Source organism: Lasioglossum baleicum, unplaced genomic scaffold (genome assembly GCF_051020765.1).
Source record: "Lasioglossum baleicum unplaced genomic scaffold, iyLasBale1 scaffold0026, whole genome shotgun sequence".
Lineage (NCBI taxonomy): Eukaryota > Metazoa > Arthropoda > Insecta > Hymenoptera > Halictidae > Lasioglossum > Lasioglossum baleicum.
This window is the reverse complement of record NW_027469086.1, coordinates 1,384,298-1,393,340: the sequence shown is the minus strand read 5'-3', so window position 1 is coordinate 1,393,340 and position 9,043 is coordinate 1,384,298.

Here is a 9,043-nt window from a genome sequence, read left to right as displayed (position 1 = left end):
TCACGCGCGAGATGGTGCAACGAAGACGGTGAGTTTACAGGATTCAGCAATTATACAAGACATTATACGACTCACCGCAATGCTGTATTAACGCCTAATAATAGTGTTGCAGCAGGAACTGGCGGTACTGGCAGTAGGTGTCGTACATCGGGTCTTCTATACAGATGTCCTCGAGGTGGGGAAGATCTGGCAGAGTTGCTGCTACTCGGTTCGGGACGACATTAGTGGCCTTGGATGCTGGCCGCAAGACGACACGTTGATGAGTTGGCAGAGGAACGTCACGGATGATTCGGCAACGGACCCTGGGAACGATGATCGTGTCTCGGCTGTCGTCGTCGTCGGCTATGTCGATCACCTCTGGACAATCGACCGGATGTAGAACTGGCGTCGGAGCTCGCGAGAGGTCCGCGTGGTTGACCTCTTTAGGAGGGTTGCAAGGGCAACCGTATACAGAAACGTAATCGGACGCGTCACACGGAATGTGCTCGGTGGTTCCCAGAAGTTCTGTCCACTCGGTAGTGGCAATGATTTGATCGAGCACCGCTTTATTTCTTAACGCGCGTCTCAGTTTAGCAAGTTGATACTTGCGTCCCGCTCGACGTGGGCGTCGCATGGGTAAGGAATAGTAGTGACGGAATATTAATAAGATAATGAAGATGAACTTCCATTTGTTGTTAACCTTTTAGGTAGTTAACTCGCTTCACGTCTATAGTGGCGGCTCAGCGTTTCCACTGCGCTCTTTAGACCAATTCTAGACGTGGCACGAGAACTTCTCTATGACTCGCTTCAAATTCCTTATTGGCGGCTCAGCGTTTCCACTGCGCACTTTAGACCAAGTCCGGATATGTCACGAGTTTATTATATTCGATGCAAGAACTGAATTGGAAGATGGTGTTAACTAACACAAGAATAACAAGATCGAAGCACTGGTATAACAACGATATATTAAATAAGAACTGGTAAGTACACTGGTATACAATATGTAAGTAGTATTATAATAGAAGTAGTAATTGGATTAATGAATAATGGATATAGTAATATGTTATAGGAATAATGTATGAGAATTAGGACTTGAGTTGAGTTGAGTTAGAGTTGGAATTGGAATTGGAATTAGGAGTGAAGGATCGACACACTTCACTATCGCGGAGCTAGACTGAACACGTCTGCTCTTGAAGTCGGAAGAAGCCGGACTGACTCTGAGGCCAGGTAGGCACGTCTGTGCGAGTCGCTGGCTGAAGGCGGACTGATGCAAGCGTCTGCTCTGCCTTGCCTCCTTCGGTCGGAGTGGGGATAGCTGACGCTGCAGTCTCTTTGTTCTTCAGTCGTCGGAGTGGGAGAACCGCTGACGCAGCAGCGTCTTCGCTCCCGGGGACTGCACGTGCATTTCTGCTGACGCTGCAGTCTCGTGGCTGTCCTATTGCCCTCTACGAGCGTGGGACTGCTGATGCAGCAGTCTTTGGACTTCTCGACGTTTCTAGAAGCTTCTAGATGCTTCCAGAGTGATGCAATACTTTATTGCATTATGTGTCGTGGTGATGGGTTGAAACTGAGGTAAGGTGTTGATCAAGGTGAAGTTATGGTGATGGATAGAGACGGAGATAAGGATTAGAACAATAGAATATATGAGATCTTAATATTATGTTCTTATGTCTAGGGGACGGTGTATGGATCTTATGCAGATCAGACCTTGTATACATAGTGTGTGTACAAGGCCAACGTCGTACATCGGACGACGTAACAGGGTAGCTCATCATAACGCCGTTCGGTTTTCCTCACTTGGACCGTGACTGGTATGCACTTTATTATGTGCACTACCTCTCCTGCTGGAACTGCGATAAATCCGACATCCTTCATGATGGCAGTGGCAACTTCTTCGGGTGCTGAATGTAATAATGTGAGGGCGTTCTGGAGAATCTGACGCTCTAGCTCACACTTCTGACGGATTACATCTTTGTAGAGTTGAGAAAATTGTTTCCGGAGGTGCTTCTCCACGTAAACAAATTTGCTGTTGACATACGTGAAGATGTCCAGATTGTTGACCAAGGTGTGTGTTTTCTCCTTGAATTTTCCTGAACTTCCAACTTCCAGAATGAACAGCTTGGGGTGTTCCGTTCGGATTATGACATATCCGCAAACTGACGATCTGCCTGTCTCCGTGAGTGCAAAAGTCGTGTCCTGCGATGCTACGGTATACAGGGTTGGAGAAGGATTCACCTTGGAGGATAGTTTAGTGGCTAACCCTTCGTACAAGACATCATAATTATTGAATTTGCACGAGTCCGTCGGCGTGGTTTCCCAGAACGTATGGCCATCTTGTGCGTCTAAGCAGCTTCCTTTTTGAAGGGGGCAGGTTTGCCCAGTTTGTAGATGAATCTGTCCGGTTGACAATCTGATTGGAGCGATGTAGTCGCGGATCGTGATTCGGACTAAAGCTTGTACCACGACATCGGTCCAAGTCCCAAACGGATCACTATACGTGGTTCCAGCGCAGCTACCATCGTTCTGAATAACTCCTGCTAACGTGAGGCCGTGAGAGGAGGTCGAGTTCGGCTGAATACCTGTGATCTGAGCGGCTGGGGTGATGAATATTGTCCCCGTCGTGTGTAGGCTCGAACAGGTTTCGCTGGAGATCGGTAATATATAGTCTTGTCGACCATTGGATACTACCGAATTATGTGAGTGCATGCCACAATAGTATATGGTTCTGTCTATTCCGATATGGCATTGCAAGACACGAGCTTGCGAGAATTCAGCTAGCTGCAGGAGCTGAATTCTTTCTAAATTTTCAGCTGGTGCGATGTCTTCTGGCTCGCAGTTAAGAGTGTCAATAGTTGAATACGTGGTAATATTCAAGGTTGAACCTCCACAGTCATATCCAATGAGTGTTGAGGCTTGCGTGGCAATAGAGAGCAAGATAGCTGCTTGTATCGGCTGCATGGTTGCTGTTATAGCGTTGTCGAGAGACTGATGATCTTCAGGGGTGACGGTTTCTCCTTGAAGATCTCGTTGTGTCGCAGGGATATCGTCTTCCTGCTGTGGAGTGGGGTGATGCTGACCAGAGGTTTTAAATTTCGCTCTTGGGTCGCTGCGATAGTTTATCGTTGGCGTAACGATATTGGAGACTCTGTTAACGCTAGGAAGATTGAATTCGTTTCGCAAGATACATAACGAAAGCTTATAATCAGACTTAGTTGTCTCGGGCGAGTATAATGTATCGGCTTTATTTCTTTTTCTTGCTGACGCGAATCTCGCGGAATTGTATTTGCCAGACGCATGGACTTTGTTTTCGGTCGCACGGATACCTGATCGTTGAAGCTGCAAGAGGTCTTGTTCCGGCGAGGATTTGAAGATAGGAGTTTGTGGCAAAACATAAACTCCTTTTGATTTAACTTTAGGAATAGAAATGTTTTCTAAATTGTTCTCATATGAACATTCTAAAAGTTCATCTGAGGCGAAGGCGCTGATGTTTCTTTCCACACAGGACTTTGAATATAAATCGTCGGGATGGTTACCGGAATTCTTTAAAGTATCGGGATGGCTACCGGAATCGTCGGGATGGTTACCGGAATTATTTAAAGAATCGGGATGGCTACCGGAATCGTCGGGATGGTTACCGGAATTATTTAAAGAATCGGGATGGCTACCGGAATCGTCGGAATGGTTACCGGAATTAATAGAAGACGCGAGTTGATCGTTAACGATCGTCTCGTGCGCGCGGCACGCACGAGCATTGAATAAGTCCGAATTGACTTCGGCTTGAATATTCGAAAAGGGAACCTCGATCTCTTCCACCTCCAACGTAGGCAGGGAGAAGGACGCCACTTCGGACGATGCGTTAAAGCATCGCAGGTATGCCTTTCCGTTACGGTTGGTGACTAAACAATCACCTAAGAACACATCGGGTTTTACATCTACTTTTCGCACATACCCTTCGCTTGGGCCCTTTACGTTGACGGCTATGCAGGCGGCGGTACGGCTTTCGATGGAATATTCCCGAGGATTCGAAAAGGGAATACGTAGGTTTTTATACTCTACGCATTCCTTCGCAAATGATATCTCTGCTCCCTCTCTGAAGAAGGGGGAGCCTAAGATACCATCTATATTAATTGGAAAACTGTCAGGCAGAACGTGTAGCGTGACTTTAATGGAATCTGCTAGCTCCGCATTGATATAACCGAGGGTCGCAATTTCTCCTTCTGTCACGCCATGGACGTGTATGACGCTGTCAGTTTTTAGATGAACGTCAGATTTGATACCAGACGCTCGGATTAAGTTGACCTCGGACCCGGTGTCCAAGAGGAACTCACACTCTTTTGAGAAGAGTGACGATTTTGCTTTTATTCGAGGGATAGGGGAGTCCGGCGCGAGATTTATTGCCGAGACTAATTTCGCGGATGGTCGTTCATTCTGCTGACCGTCCGGGTTATCTCTCCTATCTACTCGAATTTCATCTACTGCTGGTCGTCGCTGATGACGGCCAGCTGTGTTGCCTTTTGGCGATTCTCTTGGGATGCCTCCCGTCCTTTGGTCGCGTTTGTCGGGAGGCTTGATTCGTTTCCCGACTCATTTTTATTGTAATATTCCCGGCGGCGACATTCGTATATGTCATGTCCCGTGCGCTTACAATATTTACAATACTTCCGACTCTCCGTAGGAAAGCGATCGCGACCTGGGGACTGGGAAGCGCGATCTTCGCGTTTATATGTTTCGCGCTGATTTGATTGCGACGGTTCGTGACGTCGCGGAGGAGGAGAGCGATACGCGTCTCTGTTATCGGGTTTCCTGTCTCGCCAGGATTCACGAGGTGAAAAGGAAGGTCGTTGATCTTTCCTTTCCGAAGATCTGTTGCGCTGCTCAGGCGCATTCCTATCATAATAAGAGTTGCTTGATCGCTCTGGTGTGCGATTACGAGAGTCGGAGAATGCAACGCGGCGTCCGTCGTCACGATAACGAACACGGTCAAGCTCGTACTGTTTGTACGCGGTTACTGCTTCATCGAATATTTTCTGTAATTCGAGTGACGCACAGAGCCTGACCTCGGCTCGAAGCGCTGGGATAAGACCACGCATGAAACAATCAATTGTGAATTTGTCAATCTCGTCTAGATTGGGGACCCCGCGGCCTGAATCTATGATCGCCGTTCTAAGGTCCTTTACTCGCGTAATATAATTCAACACGTGCTCGGACTGTTCCTGGTGTATCGAAGCTAATTCTCCGCGATACTGATCGATGAATTTATATGGGCCTAGTACATCTTTCAGGCGGTTGCACAATTCAGAGATTGTGTTAATATTTACGTCTTCAATCGCGGCGTATGCCTGTCCTCTAAGCTTATTGCATACTAATCTAGTAAGGGTACGCTCAGCTGTGGCTGGAACAGCTTCCAAGGCTCGCTTGCACGCGCGAACGAATTGTAGCACGGTTATGGAGGTGCCGTCAAAGGTAGGCACAAGTTCAACCGCTTGTTTAACGGTGAAATTCGAAGAATCGTGCATTATGGGTTCGCGGGGCGCAACGACTGGGCTAGCTGGAATTGATTGAGAATCTCTGGCCGATCGGATTTCTGCTATCTCGCGGCGTATATCCTCGTACGTTACTCTTTGCTCACGCGTTTCTGTTTCGTATTGCAATTTGAGTTGAGTCAACGCGGCGGTTTGATTAATGAGAGCTGCTTCTCTACGAGCTAAATCTTTCTGGAATTCAATTAATTCCTCTTCCGTAGGAGGAACCTTCTTTCTAGCCTCGCTACGCGTTTCCATGATTGCGTCGCTTGAAAATTTCTAAGTATGAAATTCGCGAAAAATAATCCGACTATATAACGTGGGCGAAGGGGCGTTTTCTAAACCGCCCGTCGCACTTTAACGTTCACTAAAACTCTCGATGAATTTGTACTGAGTACGAACATCGCGAAAAATAATTTGAGTATGTAACGTGGGCGAAAGGGCATTTCCTTCACTGCCCGTCGCACTTTTAACTGACACTATGCTTTCACGGACTCTAAGTCTACTGCGTTAAATTGTCAAACAATGATGGAACGCGCAGGGGTTCGCGTGCTAACACTGATTCTATTTTTATTCCTCGATGCCGTGCTTCTAACATCGGTGACCAACGACTGTCCTACCGACTGCGCCAAATTTGTCACAACAAATTTTGGCAGAGGTAGGACACATGACGTATCCTACAAAAGTGTTGACGGTGTCTCTAACATCGGTGACCAACGAGTGTCCTACCGACTGCGCCAAATTTGTCACGTCCTGGCGGGGCTATAAAAGCAAGAGAAGAGAATACCGCGGCCCGGCTACTCTACTCTTCCACTGACTGACATTTAATAAAAGTGTTGGTCTTTTTATCAACAGACTAGGACCCGATGCCGACACCTGCATGCAGTCTTACACAGATGAATGATGCACGCGACCCTGAAACATACGCGGTAATATGTTCCACTTACTTTTACGCTTCGCTTGTTTGTCGATTGACACGAGACATGAATTCGCAACGGATGAACAGCTACGGTTGCGCTGATGGCCTTGAATACGGTCCGCTCTGCTTGACAGGGGTTGATCCAAATGGCTGGAAACGACCTTCAAGGATTGACGACTGCGCCAAACTCTGTCACGTCAATATTTGACAGGAACGACCTCCAATGATTGACAGCTGGCTGCTACGGTATTGTAGACGGATGCGCTCGTTGAGGAAACGGGCGTGGACGCTGTACGATACCGTGAATCTAACTCACGAATATCGTCCGCGTGATTGACGATATTTTAACTAGCGAAAACGGGCGTGGACGCTGTGCGATCCCGTGAATTTATCTCGCGAATATCGTCCGCGTGGTTGACGATATTTTGATTCGAGAAAACGGACGTGGATGCTGCGGAGCTTGCTATGCGAGCAAGTCTATCACTATCACGCACGTACGCGAACACGTAACAGGAAATTGAATAAGGAATACTATTCGCGAACTTTCCAGTGAGAACTCTATCTCTAACTAACAACGTGTCACTTCAAACTACGAAGTTAGGAGCAAGGAAATAATAATTGGGATTTAGATTGACTCTGGTAAAACAAAGTATATTAATAACGTAAAAGAATACAAAGGTAAAGATGCTTACTATTAACGAAATCGAAATACGTACTAAGTACGAAATATGAAACGCAATAAAAATGTTTAATTGAATAAACGAAGTAATATTTGAATTAAACGAATAAGAATACGATATTACTGAATGGTATTAGGGACTGTGTCTAAACAGTATGGATTTGGAAAGATTGTGTCTAAACAATCTGGATTTGGAAACACTATGTCTAAATAGTCTGGACTTGGAAGATTGACGAAAACTCGACTGACCCACTCGGGTCCCCGGAGAGGACTGGGGAGAATCGAACGTTCGTCGACGAACAACGTTCGTCCGAAAAATGCTGACTTCGCAAAAGGGGACCGTGTCCTCTTTGTGCCGGTCTTCGTCGTAAACAGCGCGATGGCCGCCGCACTAGAGTCAGCAGTTTTCGTTCCCAGTGGTGCAGGACTCGAAAATTAAGTGGTAACCATTGGCGTACCTATTTATTTATTTAAATAAATTGGGACTTAGAATATTTTCGAGCGCTTGCTCTTGCAAGGCGTTTCGATGTAAATTTATATGTCATATGATTAGTTGACATCATTTGTCGACCGATCATATGTTTGAAAATATTCTAAGTACTTTTGAAAATTACCAAAAATCGAAATTTTGGTAAAGTCTAAACAAACGCGAATTGAGAACATAACCTACAAATTTTTAGGTTAGTTTCATGATTTTCGCTCACGAGTCCAATGATATTTCAATCTTCGAGTTTGGGCCATTTTTGGCTATTTTAGGAATTTGACAGATTTTGGATTTTAGGTTATGTTGATGGATTTCGATCAGATGTACGTGGTGTTAAGGATTCATTGTTATGAAGGATTTTTAGGAGTTTTGGAATCTTTAAAGGGGAACGCTCGCTCTTATGTTTCTAATTTTACATGTAGTCTTAAAGCTAACGTCGGAGGTGCGACCGACGTCACAGCGCAGTGGAAACGCTGAGCCGCCACTATAGACGTGAAGCGAGTTAACTACCTAAAGGTTAACAACAAATGGAAGTTCATTTTCATTATCTTATTAATATTCCGTCATTACTATTCCTTACCCATGCGACGCCCACGTTGAGTGGGACGCAAGTATCAACTTGCTAAATTGAGACGCGCGTTGAGGAATAAAGCGGTGCTCGATCAAATCATTGCCACTACCGAGTGGACAGAACTTCTGGGAACCACCGAGCACATTCCGTGTGACGCGTCCGATTACGTTTCTGTATACGGTTGCCCTTGCAGCCTTCCTAAAGAGGTCAACCACGCGGACCTCTCGCGAGCTCCGACGCCAGTTCTGCATCCGGTCGATCGTCCAGAGGTGATCGACATAGCCGACGACGACGACAGCCAAGACACGATCGTCGTTCCCAGGGTCCGTTGCCGAATCATTAGTGACGTCCCTCTGCCAACTCATCAACGTGTCGTCTTGCGGCCAGCATCCAAGGCCACTAATGTCGTCCCGAACCGAGCAGCAGCAACTCTGCCAGATCTTCCCCACCTCGAGGACATCTGTATAGAAGACCCGATGTACGACACCTACTGTCAGTACCGCCAGTTCCTGCTGCAACAATATTATTAGGCGTTAATACAACATTGCGGTGAGTCGTATAATGTCTTGTATAATTGCTGAATCCTGTAAACTCACCGTTTTCGTTGCATCATCTCGCGCGTGATTCTTGTCGGGACACTTCTTGTAACCGCGTCGGACGTTCTCTTCTTGACTGCATCCATAGCAATATCGGTTGTCCTAGTGCATATGACAGCCCGCGGCTGTCTCGGCACGAAAGACCACTCCTCAATTACTTTTCATATCTCCACCGTCCGTCTGTCACTGTTCTTGAGTGCCACCCTTTTCTCTCTCTTGGTACCTGTAACAAAAACACAGTGACGGACGTGACACCAGTACCGCCAGTTCCTGCTGCAACAATATTATTAGGC